Genomic DNA, 6,087 nt, shown 5'->3' with positions numbered 1-6,087 from the left:
CTTAAAGAAACCCTCCACTAACACTTGTTTTCAGTTTCACCTGGCTTATGTGAAAACAACCTGAAGTTCGCTAAACTTGGCTCCTGTCCAGAGGGTCATACAGACAGTGGTCTGGGGGTTCGCATCTTGTGGACCCATAATGCCTTTCTGTTTTAAAGAGAGGTCCCACATTTCTTTCCTCCAATTCCTTGATTTCCTCCTTTCATCAGACTCTCCCCAGATGACTCATGCCATTCCTCAAAGTCCACACTCATAATTAACTTTAGAATCTGAAAAATATTAGTAGGCTTTTTGCTCATGCCAACATAATTTCAACTATTTTTTTTCCAGTAACCACCTTCTCTCACTTTCTTGTAACAATTCTATCTTCAATTGATTTCCAACCACTTCTCTAAATGATCTTTCTTCACTACTGCAAAGTAATCCTATACCTGAATCAAACAGCACCTAAAATGGCACACATATTTCCTTCAGTTTGCCATCCCAAAAACTTCTGTGGCTCTGTTCCAACTTCTTTGCAACTGTCACCAGACCCAACCACTTCTCCTTCTCCCATCACACATTTGGGGGAGAAGGGACACAACTATGCTTCTGTAATAACTCCTCTATCAACACAAACATATGACTACACCAATTAGTATGTTACAGAGGCTCTCAAATAAACAAACAACAACCAAAATTTAAATATTTATTATCAACACAAATAACTAGCCCTCTGCAACCATTCAGCCGCAGGTTTGAATGCCCATGAGGGGAGAACAAAGCACCACCAGTCCCTAGGCTTTAAGAACAACCCCAAAACTCTCTATTACTCAGCTAACAATGAGGACTCTCAACCTCGAGGAACATCTCAGGGCAGTGTCCCGACCCGTAGAAGCCTCAAGGAGTTTCCTTGGGCAGTGCCCCAACCCAAGGGGAGAGTCCAACCACAGCATCCCACTCCAGGGGGGACAAGCTCAAAATGGTTCCCTGATGTGATTCCATTTATACCCAGCCTGATCTAATCTGTGGTCAATAGCGGCTCCCACTGGCCAAAGGCCCCAAGTACCATGAAGCCCGGAGAACAAGGACAATCAGTAGCTGCTACCCTACTGTCATTGGGTGGGTGCACCTGACGCACACATACACGTGTTGGGGGGGTCAGCATCTGGACTGGTCCCCAGGCTGAGCTCCCCCTACCCACCCACCCCCAAATAAAGCATCTCCTTGGTGGTGGATTTGTTTTAAGGGCCCTCAGATGAGAATGCACCCAAGGATATAATTTTTTTAACTGTGATAGGTACATTTTGGGGAGGGCAGATAAACCAGCAGACACCTGTTGAAATCAAGATAAGGAACTTGAGAAACTCTACAAACAAAGCGATGAGCCAAAACAAGATTTTATATGAAAGACAGACTCACAGTTCATGGAAAGCACAGTGACAGACACCTCTTCAACAACCACTAGGGACCACCAGAGAGCACTGAAGACCCCCATGGAAGACATTTCAGAGACCCCCAAAATTCAGTACGTTTGTGCAATGTATTAACATATGCGTTAGATTCTTTGGAAATAGATGGGTACTTCTTGGAAATTACATAAATATTGGGGGGTTTTATTGTACATGATGAGTGAGCCTTTGTCTTTTGGTGTGCATGTTAGGTGGAGCGATCCCCCCTGCATCCAGCGCTGCAATAAATGGAATGCCTGCTTCTGAATGATACACTGGTGTTAAGATGTTCATTCCTGATTTCAGTGACAGCTTTGGTGGCTGTGTGCTGGGGTGGCCCTCCTGGTGGTGGGTGTAGCTGGCCTGGGCAGGGGTGGCCTCAGGTGTCACAGCAGCAGGGGGACACAGGTAGTACTTGGTTCCCTCTACTTGGATGGTGGGGTGGGGCTCTGGGCTCCCCATATCCCAACCTGCCCACGCTGGAGATACTCTGGAGCCCCCAGTCAGAGCAAGAGGTTTTTGGGGGGTGCTCACATCCCACAGACAAAAGGCCCATCCTGATGCTGAGCGGGGGGGAGCAAGCTGGGTGCCACAAGTGTGTCCCTCAGTAAGTCTGCAGATGACCCCAAGTTGGGTGGGAGTGTTGATCTGCTCGAGGGTGGAGAGGCTCTGCAGAGAGACCTGGACAGGCTGGAGCCATGGGCTGAGGCCAACTGGAGGAGTTTCACTAAGGCCAAATGCTGGGGGCTGCCCTTGGGCCACAACAACCCCCAGCAGCGCTACAGGCTTGGGGAGGAGTGGCTGGAGAGCTGCCAGTCAGAGAGGGACCTGGGGGGGTTGATTGACAGCCGGCTGAACAGGAGCCAGCAGTGTGCCCAGGGGGCCAAGAAGGCCAATGGCATCCTGTCTTGTGTCAGCACTGGCGTGGCCAGCAGGGACAGGGAAGGGATCTGACCCCTGGACTCGGCATTGGTGAGGCCGCACCTCGATTCCTGTGATCAGTTTTGGGCCCCTCACTACAAAAAGGACATTGAATGACTCGAGCGTGTCCAGAGAAGGGCAACGGAGCTGGTGCAGGGTCTGGAGCACAGGTCGTAGGAGGAGCGGCTGAGGGAACTGGGGGGGCTTAGTCTGGAGAAGAGGAGGCTGAGGGGAGACCTCATCGCCCTCTACAGGAAAGGAGGTTGCAGAGGGATGGGGATGAGACTAATGAAGTAACAAGCAATAGAACAAGAGGGAATGGCCTCAAGTTGCACCAGGGAAGGTTTAGACTGGGTATCAGGAAGCATTTCTTTCCAGAAGGGGTTGTTGGGTGTTGGAATGGGCTGCCCAGGGCAGTGGTGGAGTGGTGTGGTTGGGAACTGTCAGTGTGAGGTTAATGGTTGGACTGGATGATCTTCAAAGTGTTTTCCAACCTAGATTCTGTGATTCCCTGAGCTGGGAAACATCCCAGGATTGCCAGCAGCACCCCATGCCCCAGGCTGCCGACACAGCCCCACTGCCACCACACAGACCCCAAGTGCCCGCCAAGCACCCCCATGTTGCTGACAGAGCCCCACGCTGGGCACTGGTGTGTTTCTGCCTTTGAAAAGTGAACCAATGGCACTAAATTGAACTACAAGCACTACTTGCACTCTTATTGTTCCCCACCCCAGAGGGCCCTGCACACCCACATACCACTGTACCACCCCACAACTCACTTTGTTGAAGGATTTCGCCAAACTCTGGGTATCTCTAGGCTGGCTTTATTAACAGCTCAGAGTTGGGCCAACACCTAATAAAGTGCCCTTCTATAGATGATATAACATAAAATACAAAGAGTCTTTGGTGATTTTCCAGGAACTTTCAGCTCCAAATTCATCATCAATTTCAAAAGTCCATTGTATTCCACAGTTTTGGCTAGTTCTTATAGTTCCATTCTAATTCCTCTTTGGACACCACTGCTCACTGATACAGCCTTCGGTCATCATGGTTACTTATCTTCTGAACAATCTTCATCATAATTCACTTCTAGACTTCTGAGAAAAGACTCAAAATGTTCTATTTAACATATACTTAATCTATGTCTAGCTTTTCATTACCTAGCCTTTCTAAGTTTCTTAAACTGTCAGGATTGTCCCTAGAGCACCTGTGTTCTAATAATTAAGCCTATAAAACAATATCTATTTCTTGATTATTCCTGCTATTAATAACATCTTAAGAAAAAAGAGTTTTCTGAAGCTTGTTCCTTTTACAACTTGCCACACCGCTGGCACGTGCATCCCTGTGCAAAATGCACTGTGCTGCACAGCCCAGACCCCCCCGCACTTGCACCACTGTGTGAAACATTTTCCTGCGCTGAGCAGAGCCCTTATGTGTGCACCATGGTGTCAGACAGTGCTGCAGACACCAGAACCCCTGTGTGTGCACCCCTGTGCAAAACACACTGCGCTGCACAGCCCAGGCCCCGTATGCTCACATTGCTGTGCAAAATGTTGCACTGCGTACAGCAGAGCCCCATGCGTGCACTGCTACACAAAAGGCATTGCACATCCCAGGCTCCATCTTGTGCCGGCAGCACTTTGCAGAACACGGCACTGCAGAGCTGTCCTGGTGTGAGCCCAGAGGGCAGCTGAGCACCACGCAGCCACTCACTCCCCTACCCTAACCCCGGGGAACGGGGACATGGAGGAGTAAGGGTAAGAGACTTGAAGGGTGAGATAAAAACAACGTAATAATTGAAATAAAGTTACAGGAATAACGCCAATAGTAACAATAGAAAATACAAACGGGTAATGCACGATGGGATTGCTCACCACCCACTGACCAATGCCCAGCCTGTTCCTGGTTTGTGATCCCAGAGAGGAGAGAATCTGAAACCACCATCCCAAACACCCGAGTGCAGCTTCCCAACCAGCCCCTCTCTATACGCTGAGCATGACGTTCGGTGATATGGAAAGTTCCACTGGCCAGCTGGGGTCTGTTGTTTTGGCTGTGCCCCCCGGCCCCGCTTCTTGTGTACCTGCACACTTGCAGGCCGTGAGAAGTTGCGAAGTCCTGGATTTCTGAGCAACAGCTAAAACCATCAGTACAAGTGTTCTTCTCACACCGAATCCCAGACTGAATCCAGCACTGTTCTAGCTAGTAAGAGGGAAGGGAAAAAACCTCCCAATTATCTCTCTCTTAGCTGAAACCAGGACAAAACACCAGACCACCTGGGCGTGCAGCACTGTGGAAAACATAGCCGCTGCACAACCCAGACCTCCTGTGCACACACCACCGTGCAAAACAAGTTGTGTGGCGCACCGCAGACCTCCCCCCACCCTGTGCGTGCAAAACACAGGCAGCACTGCACACACGCAGAAGCACTCACACACACAGACACACACACACTCTTGTTTACACATGTGTACTGCAGACACGTGCCATGGCACTGTGTACTGCAGATACATGACCGTGTCTGCCCCGTGAGGGGTGCACACACACAGGGGCTCACGGGCACGCAACTGCGCGCTTGTCGCCGGCACACAGCCGTCCTGCTCGCTCCCTGCCCCGTGCCCCTCGTCTCTGCCGGCACACTGGGCCATGGCCGAGCGCCGTGGCTATATTTAGCAGCGGGGGCCGGTGTTGGCGCTGTGTACGTCCCACCTGGCACCACCGGCGGGGCCACCTGGGCCCCCGCCAGCCGCGCAGGGGACCGCAGCCCGACAGGGAGAATGGTGGCTCTGTTTAGCCTCCGGCTCATTGGCGCTGGCGGCAGGGGCCTCCCGGGAGCAGCATGGGGCTGTGGCAGAGCTCTGTCGCTTCCCCCCACCCCCCGGTCACCAACACCCAGGATAGCATGGGGAATGTTTTCGAGGTGCAAATGAAGTTTAAAAATGTTGGATGATGCTGCTTCCCGCCTCCGAGACCTGCTTGAGTCTCAGCATGCAATGGAGCCACTCTTGGACATGGGACAGCCCTGCCTCAGGGCTGGGGGCCCCAAAGAGGGGCTGAGGATCTCTGGGGAGGTGGAGACTCCAAAGAAAGGCCAGGGTTCCCCAGCTCCAGGGCTCACCCGGAACAGACCCCCAGGGTTGCTGTGCCCAGCAGAGGCCAAGTGTCAGCACGCAAGGTCAGGGGATGAACAGACGCCTGCCATCACATTTCCTCCTGAGCCAGGTTTATTTTGTCAGACCCTGAGCAGCCCCAGGACAGCACAGCAGTCACAGCCCCACAGGGTTGGGGTGGGGTGGGGGGGATGACAGGGGCCAATGGCTGTTTTCATTCCTCAGCCAAAGACTATCACAAATGACGCAAGTTCCCAAAAGAGACGGGCAGGGGCGCGGCGGGGGATGTGTCAGCTGGCGAGAGGCAGCCAGATGTGCTCCAGCAGTTCTGGGGCTCCTGCCCCATGGTGAAGAAGCCAGGTTGCAGCCCCACAGCAATGGCCTGTGGTTGCCCTACAGTGAGTGCGCACCCCGGGGCTAGCATCACCAAGATCCCTGTCCTGCTTGTGGTGCCTTCAGTGTCCTTTCAGTGTTACCCAGACAGCCATGCTGGCTGCCCTGAGGACAAGCCCACACGTGTCTGGTGGGGAATCTGGGGACGCTCCTGTTCGGCAGCACGGCTGCTGCCACCCCAGCATGGAGGGGCCCCTCTTTGCAGAGCCTGCGCTCTGGGGCACGTCTCTCTCTTC

This window comes from Athene cunicularia (genome assembly GCF_003259725.1).
Source record: "Athene cunicularia isolate RWA chromosome Z unlocalized genomic scaffold, athCun1 chrZ_part1, whole genome shotgun sequence".
NCBI lineage: Eukaryota > Metazoa > Chordata > Aves > Strigiformes > Strigidae > Athene > Athene cunicularia.
Note: the sequence above shows the minus strand (reverse complement) of the source record.